The sequence below is a fragment of the Pholcus phalangioides genome, unplaced genomic scaffold (genome assembly GCF_987345545.1).
Source record: "Pholcus phalangioides strain wild (caught in Gottingen) unplaced genomic scaffold, Ppha-v1.0 ptg000020l_1, whole genome shotgun sequence".
NCBI lineage: Eukaryota > Metazoa > Arthropoda > Arachnida > Araneae > Pholcidae > Pholcus > Pholcus phalangioides.
The window spans coordinates 2,739,797-2,758,050 of NW_028301613.1; the positions used below are offsets into that span (position 1 = coordinate 2,739,797).

Sequence of the window (18,254 nt, forward strand, 5' to 3'; positions counted from 1 at the left end):
TTAATATATATAAATATGAAATTTAGTGTCACTATTTTTATTTTATAATGTAGAGGTTCACTAAAAAGGGATTTCTTAAAATTCAAACTCTAAGGGCGTCACAGAGGAAAGAGAAAGTGTTCAAAGGTTATATGAGGCAATCATCACTGAGTCCAAACCGCTGAAACTATAAATATGAAATTTGGTCGGTATTATATTTCATAATATAGAGGTTCACTAAGATGGGATTTCTGGAAATTCAATCCCTCAATGTGTGACGGGTGTCAACCCGCCAGCGTCGGAGGAGGGGGTGGGGCGGGCTGCATAATTTGGCAAAACATCGCCGAGTTTAAACAAATCCGCAGTAATTTCAGATTTCAGTATTCCCCCAGTAACAGTAGTCTCATACCTTAGACATGATGCCAACCACATCACTATCTCTCTAGCTCATCACATATAGTCACTGAACCGATCGGCATGCGTCTTTACATGAACAATACCTCTAAGTTTCGGTATGAAAAGAACTAGGAACCAAATCGGACCTAAGAAGGTCAAATATAACCCATTCAGCCGTGAGGAAAAACAAAATTTTGAATTATAATAGGTTTCCGCCTTTTTTTTCGGAAATTTTCGAGAAAATGGAAGAGGGGGGAAAAAATAAATAAAGGCGTTTTTATTTTTATTTTTAAGGCGTTGACGCCAAGTCAGAGTCCTTTTACACCCTATTCTGTCTCTCCTTCTTTCTTACTTGGCGAGAACTGTTTTTAATCATATGTATATTAAACTTGCGTATTTGCAACACGTTCTGACCCGAGAACTGGGACGAGACCAGTTAGAAAAAGACCTCCATAGCTCCTATCCTCCTCCTTTAAGAACAGAAGAAGAAAAAAAAAATTGGAGGAAAGTGGAATCATTAAAAAATATATATTTCAAAAAATAAAGTAATCACGTGGATGTGTTTTCCCGCCAAGGAAGAGTGAGAGAGAGAGAGAGAGACAATTAGCGTGTGTGTGTGTGCGTGAAAAGTTATGCTAAAAAAGATTCTATCATTGGGGAAAGTATGTTATTTGCTTCCTACGTGTGGATTCTTCGAGGCAGGGATTGAAAAACACTTAAAAGATTCCTTGCCGATTCCTCTCTGGATGGTGTTTAGACAGGCGAGGAAAAACTGATTGGCGTTCAATTAGCTGGACCAAAACACGCCAAATTGGCGAGATTTATTTCCTTGGAAAAATAAACCTGGATTTACACACACGTCTAGAAGTTTATGGAGATAGCTTTGGGGGGATATCGTGTTCCCTGTTAATCAATGGGGAAAAACTGATTGGTGTGCAATTCACCGCTGTGGTGGTGGAGTGATTATAGTGACGGACTCGCGATGCGAGGATCCGGGTTCGAACCCCACAGTGGTGGTCGGCTGAAGTTGGTTTTCTGTGGTTCCCAACTTCAAGGCGCAAATGCGAGCCGATCTCCCCGTTAAAAAAAAGTCTCGCCGCAGAGAGCAACAGTCCCACAACGATAAATCATTCAGTCATAACACTTCACTCATAGTTTGAAAAACTGGTGGCAGATGGCAGCACTACACATAACAAGTATTACAGAGAAACAAAAAAACTTCACGTCAGGTTTCACAGCACGCACATTCCCGCATATACCGGTTCGTTGGGGGTTCCGCGGGGGGGGGGGGTGTAGCAGTAGTATGTAGGGCCTCCAGAAAATGGCTCGAGGATCCATGATGTTCTTAAGTCAGCCACCTCGTTGGGCAATTTGCCTGTTGTGGCGTTGTATTCGGGGAACTAGAAAACACCAAGTTGGTGTGATTTACCACCTGAAAAGATAAACTTGGGTTTGTCTAGAACAGCGGTTCTCAACCTTTTTTGGACTCGCGGAGCCTTTTTCAGTATATAATTTCTATAGCGGAGCCCTGTTTGACTCAAGGACAGGCCCGTTATTTAGGGGGGGGGGGCAGGGGGAGGCCGTTGCCCCCCCGGCTTTCAAAATACACTAAAAATGGTATATATATATACATACATTGAGTATATGTGCTTTGCCCCCCCCCCCGCGGAAAAAGTTTGCCCACCCCTGAAAAAAGTTGAAATGACGGCCCTGCTCAAGGAGCCTTTTTTGTATATAATTTCTATGGCGGAGCCCTGTTTGACTCAAGGAGCCCTTTTTGTATATAATTTTTATGGCGGACCCCTGTAGACCTCTTTTTTTTTTTAAAAATAAATCTATCAAATTAACTGATTTATTTTATTTTCCCCGAATCGGAGCCCCTGGGAAGTGCACACGGAGCACCGGTTGAAAACCGCTGGTCTAGAAGTTCATGGCGAACTTTCGAATTCAACTTGCAACTGCCATGACATTTTCGGACATCGTTCCATGTTAATCAATGTAGGAATTGTTCGGTCTTGGATTTGGAGAGCGAGTTTTGGTGTTCGATTTGGAGAGTGAGTTTGGTGTTCGATTTGGAGAGTGAGTTTGGTGTTCGATTTGGAGAGCGAGTTTGGTGTTCGATTTGGAGATCGAGTTTGGTGTTCGATTTGGAGAGCGAGTTTGGTGTTCGATTTGGAGATCGAGTTTGGTGTTCGATTATTGGCAGTGAATTTCCCGGACATTTATGTAGGTTATGCAAAAAAATTGTACCAATTTTCTAACGAAAAAATGAAATATCGACACAATAATCATACCATGCGACCATGTGTTTTTTCCAGATTACAGAAGATTTATTCAACTTTATAAGACATGTCTCGTAATAAAAAAAACAAACAAACAAATAATTTCAAAAATAATCACGTGAAATCTCGCGGGAAACAGAGAGAAAAAAACAAAAACAACCAACGGAAAAAGGTACAAAAATTCTTTTTTTTGAAAGTACAATCTGTAGTATTTTCATACATTAGGGTGGGAGAGAGTGTCCTACGATTGGGAAGGGGGCAATTTTCTGTGTTTCGTATTAATTAATTAATTGGTATACACACCACAAATACGGGCCGTTTTACAGACACACATTTAACTTATTGCTTGCTTCCAATTATTATCATTATTTTCTTCACTGTACAAGAATATTATTTTTTTCATTGCGGGACTCGAACCGTCATCTTCAGCATCGAATGTCAATCCCTGAAATGACAAGAAAATAATGGTGTTATTAACTGATGGAGAAACTAGTATATATATAGTGATAATCAATTTTTAAAAACATAATATACAGTCAAACTCGGTTACAACGGACTCGGCTATAACGTTGATATTTGATGATCCGGGATGATAGGAAGGGGGGGGGGGTGATCATCAACTTTTCAGACATAGCGGGCCAATAAAAAATTTCCATGGAGCCCGAGAGAGAAAAAAGTGTCACATTGTAGTATCAGTTTCACTTATAGCCGAAAAAAACTCATCTGTAAGTTGGCAACCATAGCCGATAAGAACTCATCTGTAAGTTGGCAACCATAGCCGAGAAGAACTCATCTGTAAGTTGGCAACCATAGCCGAAAAGAATTGTAAAGATAAGTAAAATTATAGCGAAAAGAATTGTCAAAGTTAAGTAAAGTTGGCAATCATAACCAGAAAGAATTGTCAAAAGGTAAGTAAAGTTGGCAATTATAGCCGAAAATAATTGTCGAAAAGGTAAGTAAAGTTGGTGAATATAGCCGAAAAGAACTGTAAGAAAAGTATAGTTGGCAAATTATAGCGAAAAAGAATTGTCAAAGGTAAGTAAAATTGGCAATCACATTGAAAAAAATTGTAAAAGGCAAGTAAAGTTGGCAATTATAGCCGAGAATAATTGTCAAAGGTGAGTAGAGTTGGCAATCACAACCAAAAATAGTTATCAAAAAGGTAAAGTTGGTGAATATAGCCGAAAAGAATTGTAAAGATAAGTATAGTTGGTGAATATAGCCGAAAAGAATTGTAGAGATAAGTATAGTTGGCAAATTATAGTGAAAAGAATTGTAGAGATAAGTATAGTTGGCAAATTATAGTGAAAAGAATTGTCAAAGGCAAGTAGAGTTGGCAATCATAGCGATAAAGACTTGCCAAAGGTACGTAAAGTTGGCAATTATAGCGAAAAAGAATTGTCAAAGGTACGTAAAGTTGGCAATCATAGCGAAAAAGAATTGTCAACTAAGTAAAGTTGGCAGTTATAGTGTGGGAGCTGATGATAATGCTACCTCTCGATACAACGATAACCCCCCCCCCCCCACTACAACGACATTTTTCCTTGGTCCCCGGAGTATCGCTCGTTACATCGAGGTTTCGCCGTAATCTGAATACTTCCTGAAACATGAGCGTTTGAGGCATTTAATCGCGCAACTTTTCGCAAATGTACCCAATATACCAGTGATTCCCAACGTGGTAGTTAACGACCCCTGGGGGCGATGGATTGTTCCGGGGGGGGGGGTGGTAGAAGCTGCGGGTATAACATAGGATCCTATGGGCTAGATTGCGTTGGGGGGGGGGGGCGGCGAGGCGATGGGAGAGAAAAAATTCTGGAGAAGGGGGCGATGGGGCAAAAATGGTTGGGAAACTATGCAATATACCGTCAGAGGATTTAAAAAACGTATTCATGTTAATAAACCAATAATATTCAACATGCCTAGATAATACTAGACTTCAACATGGCAAAAAAATGCTATTCTATCGATACATGAAAAAAAAAAAAACCCCCAGGCAATATTCATAAGTATCCGAGAGCATGACATACGAGAAACTCCAATTACCCGTAGATCGAATATATACCAACATAATATTCCGAATACACATTTTTTTGAGGAGCAATATGCAAATTAGGTATCCGGAAATGAATGCGGGTATCCATTACACGGAAAATACGGTCCTTAGAAAATAATAATACGGTATATACGAACGAATATATTTCGTCTCTTTCCCCCCCCCCATATATTTATGTATTTATTGGCTGGGGGACCCTTATTACGAATGTATTTCTACGCTGCATTAAATCGAATGTATTGGATAATCGAAGAGAAAAGGGGGGGGGAAGCCAAATGGCCCGTGAAAGCCAAACCCGAAGATCGCGTCTCTCGAGAGGGTTTTTATTGGTAGGGAAGGGCATTTTTGGTTCGGAGTTTGCTTCAAAAATAGAGGAGAGTGGGGTCGCGGCGAGACCCGATGTTTCTCTGCAAAGACATCTGTTCCCATATGGGAAAGCAAATTGGGGACTCGGGAGGTCATGGAAATTGACTTTGGAAATCTGTTCCCTGATGTTTTTTTTTTTTTTTTGGCCGGGATAACCCGGTAGGAGGATTTTTGATTTCTATGCATTACCATAATAGGATCATAATAGGGTTGTCGAGATTTGGCGGGCTTTTTAAACGGTTTGGCTAGTTTTTTTTACTTTTTCGATGGCGAGATTTGGGGTTTTATCGTGGGGGACACGTTTTTATTTGGCTTTTGTGTGGAATTTAGGGACTTTTAGTTTGTTTTTTTTTCACAGGTTTGTTGGGTTTTCGTTATGTATAAGGTAATCCAGGGGGTTCTTGACCTACGGGGCCGCGATCCAAACTTGGGTCACAGGGGCTACCGAGATTGGTCGTACGAAACATACTTACAGTCAGGGACAGGGCCGTAGGTAGCCATTCCTGTGCAGGAATTTGAATTTAGGCAACCCCCTTCTGGCTCATTTAGACCATTCTAAGCCCCCCTTCCAAGTTGCGGGTGCACCTGTTGCACCGGCCCTGGCCAGGGATTCTCGAGGTGTGGGGGGTTCACGACACAAACTTGATTCGTAGTGGCTTCCGAGAAGGGTCATTCAAATCTACTTACAGCCTGGGATTCTTGAGCTATGGGTCCTGATCATGGGGCCCTCCACATCCTGGAGCAGAGCCCCTAGGCTGGGATATTTCTCGGGACACCTTTTCTTCGGCAGGACTTTTTCATGGGCCCTTATAGTTAATTTAAAGCGTGAAAAAATAAAAAAAATGATGGGAATTGTCCCGGGCCCTGTCAGCCCTGGGGGCCATGATCCTGATGCAGACTAAATTCGCAGGGCCTTCCTAGATCAGTTGTCCGAATCCACTTGCAGTCCTGTTATAAATGCACTTGCGCCAATGGTTTCACTAATTTCGACAGGCAAACAGTCCCATGGGTCGCGAAGTTGATCTTGTTGATGAGTTTGGTTCGTGGTTGAAAAAGGTCCCTCGACGAACCAAATGAAGTCTAGACAATTTTTGATCGCCAAGAGGAAAATGTACAGCAAATATCAGGATACTGGCCCTCAATACAAAGTTTTACATGTAACAATCCTCCCGAGATCCATTCTTCAACATTCAAAGCAATTTCTGCCGAATTCGGTACAGAGCCAACTTTTAGATCTGTAGCCACTCTAATACCAACCTCGTAAGATCCAACCTCAACATTCAAATAATTTTTACTGAACTCGGAACCAATTTTGGGTCTGTGTGCTACTTGTAACCATCCTTCCAAGATCCAAACTTCAATATTCGAGGCAACTTCTACCGCCCTCAGTGTACCGACTTTTGGATCTATAACCAATATTGAAGGCAAATAAAATTAAAATACCACTATTAAAGGCAATTTTTGCAGAGCTTGGTACCGAGTTTTGGATCTATAACCAAAATTAAAGACAATTTTTGCTCAGCACGGTACAAACTTGTTACCTATTAAAGGCAAATAAAATTTAAATACCAATATTAAAGGCAAATAAAATTTAAATACCAATATTAAAGGCAAATAAAATTTAAATACCAGTATTAAAGGCAATTTTTCCGTAGTTCGGTACAAACTTTTGGATCTGTAACCAATATTAAATGCAAATGAATTTTAAATACCTATATTAAATGCAAATGAATTTTAAATACCAATATTAAAGGCAAATGAATTTTAAATACCAATATCAAAGGCAAATGAATTTTAAATACCAATATTAAAGGCGCAAATAAAATTTAAATACCAATAATAAATGCAAATGAATTTTAAATACCAATATTAAAGGCAAATAAAATTTAAATACCAATATTAAAGGCGCAAATAAAATTTTAATATTGATATTAATGGCAATTTTTGCTCAGTTCGGTACAAACTTTTGGATCTATAACCAATATTAAAGGCAATTTTTTGAGTGCTTGGTTCCGAGTTTTAGATCTATAACGAATATTAACGGTAATTCTTGCTCAGTTTTTGGTACAAACTTTTGGATCCATAATATATAAAAAAAGGCAAATAAAATTTCAATACCAATATTAAAGGCAATTTTATTTTAACTCGGTACAAAAAACTTCCCGACATAATTTATTAAAGGTAAATAAAACTTAAATACCAATATTGAAAACAATTTTCGGAGACCCTGGTACGGAGTTTTGGATCTATTACCAATATTAAAGGCAATTTTTTCTCAGCTCGGTACAAACTTTTGTTACCATATGTGTATATTAAAGGCAAATAAAATAGTTATACCAATATTAAAGATAATTTTTTGCAGATCTTGGTGCAAACTTGGATCAGTTAGTCATTGACACCGCCCTCATCCAAAGAAACTTTTGCCGAACCACGGTACCAATTTTTGGATCCGTACGTCCCAAGAATTTGCTCCCGATAACGATTTTCAAAAATAACTTACCCCCCCCCCCCCCCCACAACAAACCTCAGCCAAACTAGTTGGTAACTCCCCAGAAAAAAAACATACTGTCATTACATCCATCTATAAATAGTGACACGTACTGTGGTAATGGGTTCAAACCACACACGATCATATATAACCCCCGGGGGGGGGGGAGGGCGGGGAATTGGGGGGTGGGGTACTGCGGGATCGGCGTAGTAGTAGTAGCTATCGATTTCGCGATCGTTTGTTTCAGTCGAACGGGGGGAGACGGGGAGAACGTGAGGTGACAAATCATTGTTGTAATGGGCGGGGGGAGGGGGAATATATAAAGTGTGAGCGACCGTGTACGTACATCCAATTTGCGTCGGGCGTGTGGGGGGGGGGGTTGGCACAGGGGCTCCGTATTTCCAGTGTTTTATGGAATTGGGGGGGGTGGGGGCGGGGGGTGCCGAAAAACTCACGCACTCAACAAACCGGGCCGTATGCGGCTGTTGTCCGCGCAGAAAAAGGTTCTCACCATTTAACGAGATGATTAAAGGTAGCGAATGGGTTTTGATGGAAGGGTAAATGGCTGCCTTATCTCCCCGTTCTTCCTCATTTGGCCGGCCATTTCCCATTTAATCAATTAATTATATCGCCTCCCCCCCCTCACCCACTTCAAGCCTCCCCCACACAAAGCACTGATCTCGGTACTGGATGCGTATTTACGGGGGTTTGGGGGGGTTATATAAGCGGGCCTAAGGAGGCAAATTTGAGGAATGAATGGTCAAGGAAATTAGAAGAAATGTGGCAAAAGGGGAAATTTTTTTCCTGCCTAGGGAGCGGGGGGGCAGGTTAGTGAGTGACCAAAAGAGTGACCTAGAGCTTGTGCAAGACGTGAGTAACCAAAAATGTGGGCAATCATGTCAGTGACCAAAAAAGGGTGCAAACATATGAATGACCGAGATGGTGTGCAAACATGTGAATGACCAAAGGAAAGAAATATAAGGCAAGGAACTATGTCCTTGAGCGACCAAAAATAGTGACCAAAAGAGTATGCAAGCATGTGAGTGATCAAAACGGCGTGCAAGCATGTAAACGACTAAAAGAGTGACCTATAACGCAAGGAGCCATATCAGTGAGTGACTATTAAAAGTGATCTAGAGTGTGTGCAAGCTGTGAGTAATCAAAACCGTGTGCGAGCATATGAATGATCAAAAAGAGTGCAATTATGTGAGTGACCAAAAAAGAGTGCAATTATGTGAGTGACCAAAAAAGAGTGCAATTATGTGAGTGACCAAAAAAGTGTTCAAGTATATGAGTGATCAAAATGGTGTGAAAGCATGTGAATGACTAAAAGAGTGAGCTAGAGCACGTGCAAGCTGTGAGTGACCAAAACAGTGTGTAAAGATGTGAATGATTAAAAGAGAGACCTGCGAAAGAGTGACCTAGAGCGTGTGCCAGCAGTGAGTAACAAAAAGTGTGCAAGCATATGAATAACCAAAACGGTGAGGAGGCATGTGAATGAATAAAAGAGCGACCAAAACAGTGTGCAAGCATGTGAACGATCAAAACGGTGTGCAAGCATGTGAACGATCAAAACGGTGTGCAAGCATGTGAATGACTAAAAGAATGACTTAACACGTGAGCATAGGAGTGACTCTTGGAGACACAGGTGTACTTGCAGGAGTGGCGCTGCAAGCGGGTCATAGCACAGGGTAGTGAATTCGAGGTAAGACCACTCAAGAAAATTAGGCCCGAACGGGAGCAGGGCCGCAAAATTCGTGCGGCCCATAGGCTTCAAAACCAGAAATACGCCTCTAGAGGGCGCCTCAACCACAAACACGCTTTGCCCCGTACAAAATCACCAACATCCGAACGTCTTAGGCCTAGCTACCAGATTGTGACTAAATCCTATCAAAAAAAAAATAACACGTCTATATATACGGAGAGCCTAGCATTACTAGAGAGACGGGGGGTAGGTAGAGAAGGCCCGGCCCGGAAATTGTAGGTTATATCAGATCTGAGAAGGGAGGTTAGGCCCTTTTTTTACTTGAATCTCTATAGAGGAGTAGAAAAAGGGACATAAGGGAGATTTTGAGGTGAGATAACGTCAAGGCAGGTGATAAAATGATGTGTTGCCACTCAAATTCCAACTAAAAAAAAAAACGGAAGGGCAAAGATATAAATCTTGGGAATTTCTTTTTTTCCTACCATTTTTTCATTTTTTCGGAATTTTTTCTTTTCTTCTTCTTCTTAGGCCTTGGCGTTGTTAAAGGAAGCCTAAGGAAAGCTTCTTTCTGATATATATATATATTTTTTTTTTCGTTTCTAGGTTTTGACAGTGAAATGCTAACGATTATCATTACAATTGTTTTTGCAATTTCAATTTTTTGTGGCTAACATTAGGCCTAGCAAGGCCTGACCTTTAGATAAAGGTTGCGAGGCCTTAGCATTTACGTAGAAAAACAAGCGCGTCATTTGACGCTAAGAGATATAGTCGGCCGTTAAATTATTCTCCAGTAGAAATTTTTTTTGGCAAAAAATATAGACAATTTTATAAATTTTTTTTTTGCGTTAATAGCAAAATTTCAAAAAAATTTAAATTTTGTCAAAAAATATTTAAAATTTAAAACAGAGAAAGAATTGTTATTTCTTTTATATATATATATATATATATATATATATATATATATACACGTATATTAAATTTTTAGAAACTTTGGGAATTTCTGTTTTTATCAATTTTTTTTTTAGAATTTTTTTCTTTTTTTTCGTCTTAGGCCTTGGCCTTGTTAAAAAAAGCCTAAGGAAAGCTTCTCTCTGATTTTTTTTTTTTTCTTTTCTAGGTTTTGGCAATGAAATGTTAACGATTATCATTACAATTGTTTTTGCAATTTCAATTTTTTTTTTTGTGCCTAACATTAGGCCTAGCAAGGCCTGACCTTTATATAAAGGTTGTGAGGCCTAGCATTTACGGGAAAAAAAAATATATATATATATACACGTATATTAGAACCTTTGGAAATTTCTGTTTTTACCAATTTTTTTTTTTTTTTTGGAATTTTTTTTCTTCTTAGGCCTTGGCGTTGTTTAAAAAAAAAAGCTTTTCTGAATTAGCTAGGCCTGACCTATAGATAAAGGTTGTGAGGCCTAACACATTTACGGAAAAACAAGCGTGTCGTTCGACGCTAAGAGATTGTCGGCCATAAAATTATTCTCTGGTATAAATTTGTTTTGACAAAAATAGACAATTTTATTTTTATTTTTTTCTGTTAACAGTGAAATTTCTAAAAAAAATTTCAATTTTGTCAAAAAATTTTATTTAAATTTTTTTAACAGAGAAATAATTGTTATTTCTTCTATATACACGTATATATTAAATTTTTTGAAACCTTGAGAATTTTTTTTCCACCATTTTTTTTAATTTTTTCCTTTTTTTGGAATTTTTTTCGTCTTAGGCCGTGACGTTGTTAAAGAAAGCCTAAGGAAAGCTGTTTTCTGATTATTTTTTTTTTTGTTTCTAAGTTTTGACAATGAAATGTTAATGATTATCATTACAATCGTTTTAGTAATTTTTTTTTTTTTGGGCCTACATTATTAGGCCTACCTAGGCCTGACGTTTGGGTAACGGTTAAGAGGCCTTACATTCATGGAAAAACAACGTAATTGCACAACGTGCAATTGCCATGATGAGAGATAGTCCGCCAAAAATTCTGTTATAGAATTTTTGTTTTTGACAAATATACTAAAAATTTTGTAATTGTCTTCGTAGTAAAATTTTAAAAAAATTAAATTTTGTCAAAAATATTATTTGAAATTTTCAAAACAGATGGTTATTCGTTTTTACATGCGTGTTTAACAAATTTTCGAAAATTTTTGTAAATATAAAATAAGAAATTTAAAAAAAAATTAAAATTTCTACAATTTTCGAATAAAAAAGAAAACAAAATTTTTAAGGAAAATTCCAAAAATTTCTACAAAATACGGAAATTTTTAATAATTTTATGAAAAAAAAATTCAAGTAATTTTATGGAAAAAATTTAAATATATATTTAAAATTAAAATATTTATAATGAAATTTCCGGAATTAATTTGAAATTCTTAATAACTTCCAATTTTTTCCAACAGAGTATGCTTTTGAACGTTTGACGAATTTCAAAAATTACTTGTTTTAAAATGGAAAATTTGTTAATTTTTTTTAAATTTCTGAAAGAAAATACAAAAATACAGTGAAACCCCTCGTAACGGACACCCCTCGGATGCCATCACTCCCTTTTTTACGGCAAAATAATAATTTCCCTTTTTGTAATAAAAGTATGCATTTCCAACCCCTGATTAACGGTCACCGCCTTTTACGGACGAATTTCTTTGAATCGCCGGCGTCCGCAAAAGAGAGGCTTTACTGTATTTGAAATAGTCTTCTGTGGAAAATACACGTAAACTTTTATTTATTTTTAATAAATGCATACTTTTATTATATGGGGGGATTACAATTTGGCCGTAAAAGAAGGGTGACCAGATCTGAGGGGTGTCCGTTAAGAGGGGTTTTACTGTATTTTTAATATTTTTTCTCTGGAAATACTCATTACACTAAAACCTCTCTTTTGCGGTCACCGACGGGACAAAAAAAATCGTCTGTAAAAGAGGGATGGCCGTTTATCAGGAGTTTGAAATGCATACTTTTGTTATAAGAGGGGAAATTATTACAGAAAAACCCCTCTTACCGTACACCCCCGTCCCCTCAGATGCGGTCACCTTATTTTTACGGTCGAATAATAATTTCCCCTACAATAAAAGTATGCATTTCAAACCCCGGATTAACGTTCACCCCTGTTTTACGGACGAATTTTTTTTGTGTCCCAACGGTGACCGCAAAAGAGAGGTACTACTGTATTTGGTAGTAAAAGGTGTCCGTTAACAGGGAGTTTACTGTATTAAAATTTTTTTGTTTAGGAAGTTCTAAAAGTTAAGTTAAAATTTAAAAGTTAAAATTAAAGTTAAAATTTTAGGAAGTTCTAATTTTATTTCCAGCAGAAATTTTAAACGGGCATAAAATTTTGAAAAAAAAAAAATTTTGACTCCAAAATGAAAAATTTGTTGAATTCCTTTCAAAAGATTCAAAAATATTTGAAATATTTCTCTGCAAATAATGTTATATTTCGAAAATTTTGAGAAATTCTAATTTTCTTCAAGAGTTTTCGAAAAAAATTTAATTCAAAAATTGAAATTATATCAAATAATTTCTAATAAATTCGTAAAAAAAAATTTCATTTTCTTTCTTAATATTGTAATCAATTTAAATTATAATAAGGGAGTTTCATAATCATAATATTAATTCTTAATATTTATGTAAAATTATCAAATTCCTGAATATTTTATCCATAACAAATGTTCGAAAAAATTGATTTTAAGTTTAAAATTTATTTTAAAATTTCCAAAAAATTGAAAAATTTCTGAAATTTCTAATAAAAAATATAATTTTTATTCAAAGTAAAGTTACCCATTTACAAAATACTAAATTTTAAACTCCTTTAAGGAGAAAAAAAGATGAATTATATGAAAAAAAATTTTAAATTTCATATAATTATAAATTTTCATCAATTGATGAATTTTCAAAAAAAAAAAATCAGATAGAATTTTAAATTTTCTACAATTTGTTGCATACGTATATAGTTATATTCTATATAGTTACAGTAAAACCTGTCTTTTGCGGACACCGACGGGACAAAAATATTCGTACGTAATAAGGGGTGACCGTTAATAGGGGTTTGAAATGCATACTTTTAATATACAAGGGGAAATAATTTTTTGGCCGTAAAAGGGGGGGGGGTGACCACATCTGACGTGGTGTCCGTTAAGAGGGGGTATTACTGTATTTATCTACGTTAAAAAATTCAAATTTTAACGTTCCCGGATGTCAAATTTAGATTTTAAATTGAAATGAAACAATCAATGAGATTTCCAATACAGTAAAACCTCTGTTTTGCGGCCACTGACGGGACAAAAAGTTCGTCCGTTAAAGGGACGTGACCGTTTACCAGGGGTTTGAAATGCCTACTTTTATTATACAAGGAAATTATTATTTGGCCGTAAAAGAGGGGTGACCGCATCCGATGGGTGTCCGTTGAGACGGGGCTTGACTGTACATTGGGCAAAAAAAAAGAAAAAGGCCCCCTTGCATAAATATGAACATCTGCCCCGTCCAAGATTCGTTCTAGCCTAGATGATGTCACTAACATTCTGCGGGAGGCCTATGGGTTGATGTAATAATGCCTAGGCCGGTTGCTACGTCACGTTTTCCTCCCGTAACTTAAATCTAATCGCAAATATGTAATAATTATATTAGCATAAATTTCATCATAAATCCGGATGATTATGCCTTGTCACTACGTTCTGTGTGTGTAAAGAACATTCCTAAAAAATTTTTTCGAATTTTTCTTCGATTTCTAACTATCTAGGCCTCTAGGCCATTGGAAACCCTAATGATAATTTAAAGCACAGGTTTTTTTTCCCCCTTGATCAGGCGCTATTTATTCCTCCCCGTTGACGGCCGTTGAAAGAATTTTGACTTGTGGCGCCATCTATTAACCGATCAAGATCGGGGGGGGGGGTGATTTTTAAAATGGTTATTAAACGACGATGACTTGTTAAATTATTAAATTTCAATTTATCTTAGCCTACTCCTAGAAATGCGTAAGAGGCTAGCTTACGCCTATAAATGCATAAGAGGCTAGCTTACTCCTAGAAATGCGTAGGAAGCTACCTTAGTTTTAAAAATGCCTAGGAAGGAGGCTAGCTTACTCCTAAAAATGCGTAGGAAGCTACCTTAGTTTTAAAAATGCCTAGGAAGGAGGCTAGCTTAGCCCTAGAAATGCGAAGGAGGCTAGCTTATCCCTAGAAATGCGAAGGAGGCTAGCTTATCCCTAGAAATGCGAAGGAGTTTAGCTTACCCCCCTTCCTTTAGAAATGCGTAAGTGGCTGGCTTCCCCAAATAATGCGCAGGAGTCTAACTCACCCTTGGAAATTTGTAACAGGCTAGCGTACACCCAGAAATGCGTAAGAAGCTAGGTTACTCCTAGAAATGTGCAGCTGTCTCACTTACCCCCTAGAAATGTGTAAAAGGCTACCTTACTCATATAAAATACATGAGACAATTCGATAGAAATGCAGGAAACGTAGAAATGCAGGAAACGTAAAAAACGTAGAAATGAGTAGAAGGCTTGCTTACCCAATCGAATGCATAGATGCCTTGATACCCCACGACAGACATGCGTATCCCCTAGAAACGTTCAGAGGGAATGCGTACCCCCCCTCCTAAAACGCCTAACAGGCTTACTTACCCCCTCGAAGTGTTTATGGGGCGTTTATGGGGCACCTCCCCAACACTAGAAAAATCCGTGGGGATACTTATTTCTAGTCATGCAGAGCCCCTCGTAAATTGAGCCATAATCAATTTTTTTTTCCAGTTTTAATTTCTGCGCATAATCCTGAATGAATTTCTTTCTCCCAGACTTACGGGTATCACAGGTTGGGAACTATCTCGGGTATTTTAAAGCATGTACTACGAGCACCGCGGTGAGCAGTGAAGGACAAGAACTGTACTCTGCTTCATTCTTGGGAGATAACTATCGAATTCGTGATTGAGCACCTCCATTCGATTTCCATTCAAGAGAGAGACGACCGCAACTACACTGAAGTAACTGGCACCCAAGCTTGATGAGGGGCTCCAGGTAAGATAATTAGAAGCAGAAATATTATATCCGGACCTCAGACGTCGATTTGACCTAAGGGTCCCCTGCGGCCATTGGTACGGGAATCAACATCATAGTGATCTGAATATAATATGAAAGATGATGTATGATATCGCTCTTCCGATGAATATGGGTATCAGACACTGAAAAAAGTAAGGACGTTTGGCACCCCTACTCTAGGAGGAATCCATATCAGGTAACCCTTTCCGTTTTAGATAGATTTGAAAACGTACCAGAGAAGAGTTTCAAATCGCCTTTCCCATCAATATCATGATGAGAATCACCTACCCCCCTCCCCTCATCTGACACCCCTGAAACCCACGGTGATATATGGCGGTACTCCCTTAGGGGAAATATTGGTTTGGGGGACGACCCCCCTTCCCCACGGAATCCGATTTCGATAAGTTTCAATATTCCCCCCTTTTTTTTACCACCGTATTGCTGGGTACATCATCAACCCTGGGACCGTTATCATCGAGGATGGGTACTGATTGGTGTGAATATAAATATAGCAAAAGGGGAATGGGGGACTCCGTAAGCATGGGATTTGCTTAGTCAGATGGAAAGATGGGGGGGAGCTAAAAATTGGAGGGGGGATATAAGGATAAGCGTTAATCGAATAGCTCCCCACAATCACCGCCTCACCCCCCAGAAACCTCATTTTAACACTCCTCTTGGGTATCCGAGCGATGATTGGTTCATCTAATCACGTGACCGTTTTAAGTGGGGGAGAGGGGTTAGGGCAATGGATGTTTCGAAGGGCGGCTGTGATTGAAATGATGGGTGGGGGGGGGGGGGTGTAAAATACCAATCTCTCGACACGATTTGATTATATGCGGTTAAACAGTGCGTGATTTTGAATGCATTTGAAGCTTTTATCTCTTGGAGAAGATAGTGGCTGTATATTGAAGGGGGCGGCGGCGTATATTAAATAATTGAGAGGAAAGTCTATTCATTCTTTTCAGTGGCCCGGATAGCTTCTACTGAAATGAATTCGCTTCCGATTTCTTTTGTGGTGACTGTGTAGGCAAGGATTGGGTTTGACTGACCACAAGTGTTGTACATAGGGTTTTTTTTTTTAGATCAGTGGAATTTTCTAATCCGTGGTGTTTCTGAGATGGAAAAGGGGAAGTGTGGGTTTCGTTTTCATTTATCTGCTACAAATACTTATTTCTGTTGTTGTTTTTCTGTTTCAGAAAATGTCTTCCAGTTTTGGAAAATGCATTTTCATTTCGCAAAATGTCTTTCTGTTTTGAAAGAAATCTTTGTTTTGAAAGAAATCATTTTTCTGTTTCAAAAATTATTGTGCTTATTTTGGAAAATGTTGCCTTCAATGTCGTCTTTCTGTTTTGAAAGAAATCGTCTTTCTGTTTTGGAACAAATCGTCTTTCTGTTTTGGAACAAATCGTCTTTCTGTTTTGGAACAAATCGTCTTTCTGTTTTGGAACAAATCGTCTTTCTGTTTTGGAACAAATCGTCTTTTTGTTTTAAAAATTATTGTGCTTGTTTTGGAAAATGTTGCCTTCAATGTCGTTTTTCTGTTTTGAAAGAAATCGTCTTTCTGTTTAGGAAATTTTGTCTTTCTGCTTAAGAAATTTTGTCTTTCTGTTTAGGAAATTTTGTCTTTCTGTTTTGGAAATTTTGTCTTTCTGTTTTGGAAATTTTGTCTTTCTGTTTTGGAAATTTTGTCTTTCTGTTTGGAACAAATCGTCTTTTGGTTTTAAAAATTATTGTACTTGTTTTGGAAAATGTTGTCTTCAATGTCGTCTTTCTATTTCTGAAACTTTTGTTGCCTTTCTGTTTCGGAAAATTTTTTCCTGTTCCAGAAAATTTAGTTTTCTTTGTTTATCGTATCGTTGCTTTTTTGTTTATGTCAATGTTGCCTTTCCGTTCAGAAAAATGTTGTCTTTAATGTTATCTGCCTGTTTTGGAAAATTTTGTCTTTCTGTTTCGGAAAACATTGTCTTCCCGTTTCAGAAAATGTTGACTTTCTGTATCAGGAAATTTTGTCCTTCTGATTTCAGAAAAATGTTGACTTTCTGTATCCGGAAATGTTGACTGCAAAAACTGTTGGCTGAAATGTTCGTTATCGGGAAATGTTGTCTACATGGTTTGTTTCAGATATGTGGTCTTGTCTCAAGAAAAAGATTTCTTCATAGTAGGTTTCGGAAATTGTTGTCTGTCTTATAAAATATTGTCTTTCTGTCATCACCAAGTGCACAATGTTGTTTCGTTCCAGAAAACATTCATTTTGTGTTGTAGAAAATGTTGTCTGTAACCAGGTTTCGTGAAGTTTTGTCTTTCTGATTCGAAAAACACTGTATACATGATTTCTTTCAGAAATGCAGTCTTGTTTCTGGGAAAAACTGTTCTTTATGATGGTTTCAGGAAATGTTTCTTTGTCTGTTTCGTGGGGTAAAAAATACAGAAAATATTGTATTTCTTCAACAGAAAGTGTTTCTTTAGAAAATACTGTGTTTTTATTTCAGATAATGCTGAAATGATGCTTCATTATCTGCTTCGGGAATTATTACCTTTGCGTTGCAGAACATGCGTTTCGATTTTCACATTTTTTTTTCATTTTAATTTCAGTCTCTGACAGAACTGACTCCTTGGTTTCAGTTTTTTTGAATTATGTTGTCTTTCTGTTTCAGAAAATATTGCTTTCCCTCTCAGGAAAGATTATCCTCCTAACATAATTTAGAGTATTTGGTAACCCTTATCACATCAAAAGGAAATGTTTCCTGGGTTAATTGTAAGGGTCGAGAATCTGGGAGAGTGGTGCCATGGGGTTTTATTTTCCCCTCTAACTTTTCCCTGTCTTTAATGACAAAGGCCGTAAATCAATTTTTTAGTTTGGCCTAAAACAAAACAAAGAAACCCTACTGTCAATCCATACATGTGTTCTTTCGGACAATCATTTCACCCCGTTATTAGGACAGTATAATAAGAACTTTACTCGC

The 18,254-nt window shown here is 37.6% G+C and overlaps 1 long non-coding RNA gene across 1 annotated transcript in view; it reads right to left on the reverse strand.

Moving 5' to 3' along the window:
* Window positions 1-2,689: 2,689 nt before the first annotated feature.
* LOC149070757 (uncharacterized) overlaps window positions 2,690-18,254 on the reverse strand; it is a 500,755-nt gene continuing 485,190 nt past the window's right edge. Inside the window, exon 5 of the long non-coding RNA XR_016194986.1 lies at window positions 2,690-3,102. This is a non-coding gene — a long non-coding RNA (uncharacterized LOC149070757). The remainder of the gene's footprint in view (window positions 3,103-18,254) is intronic.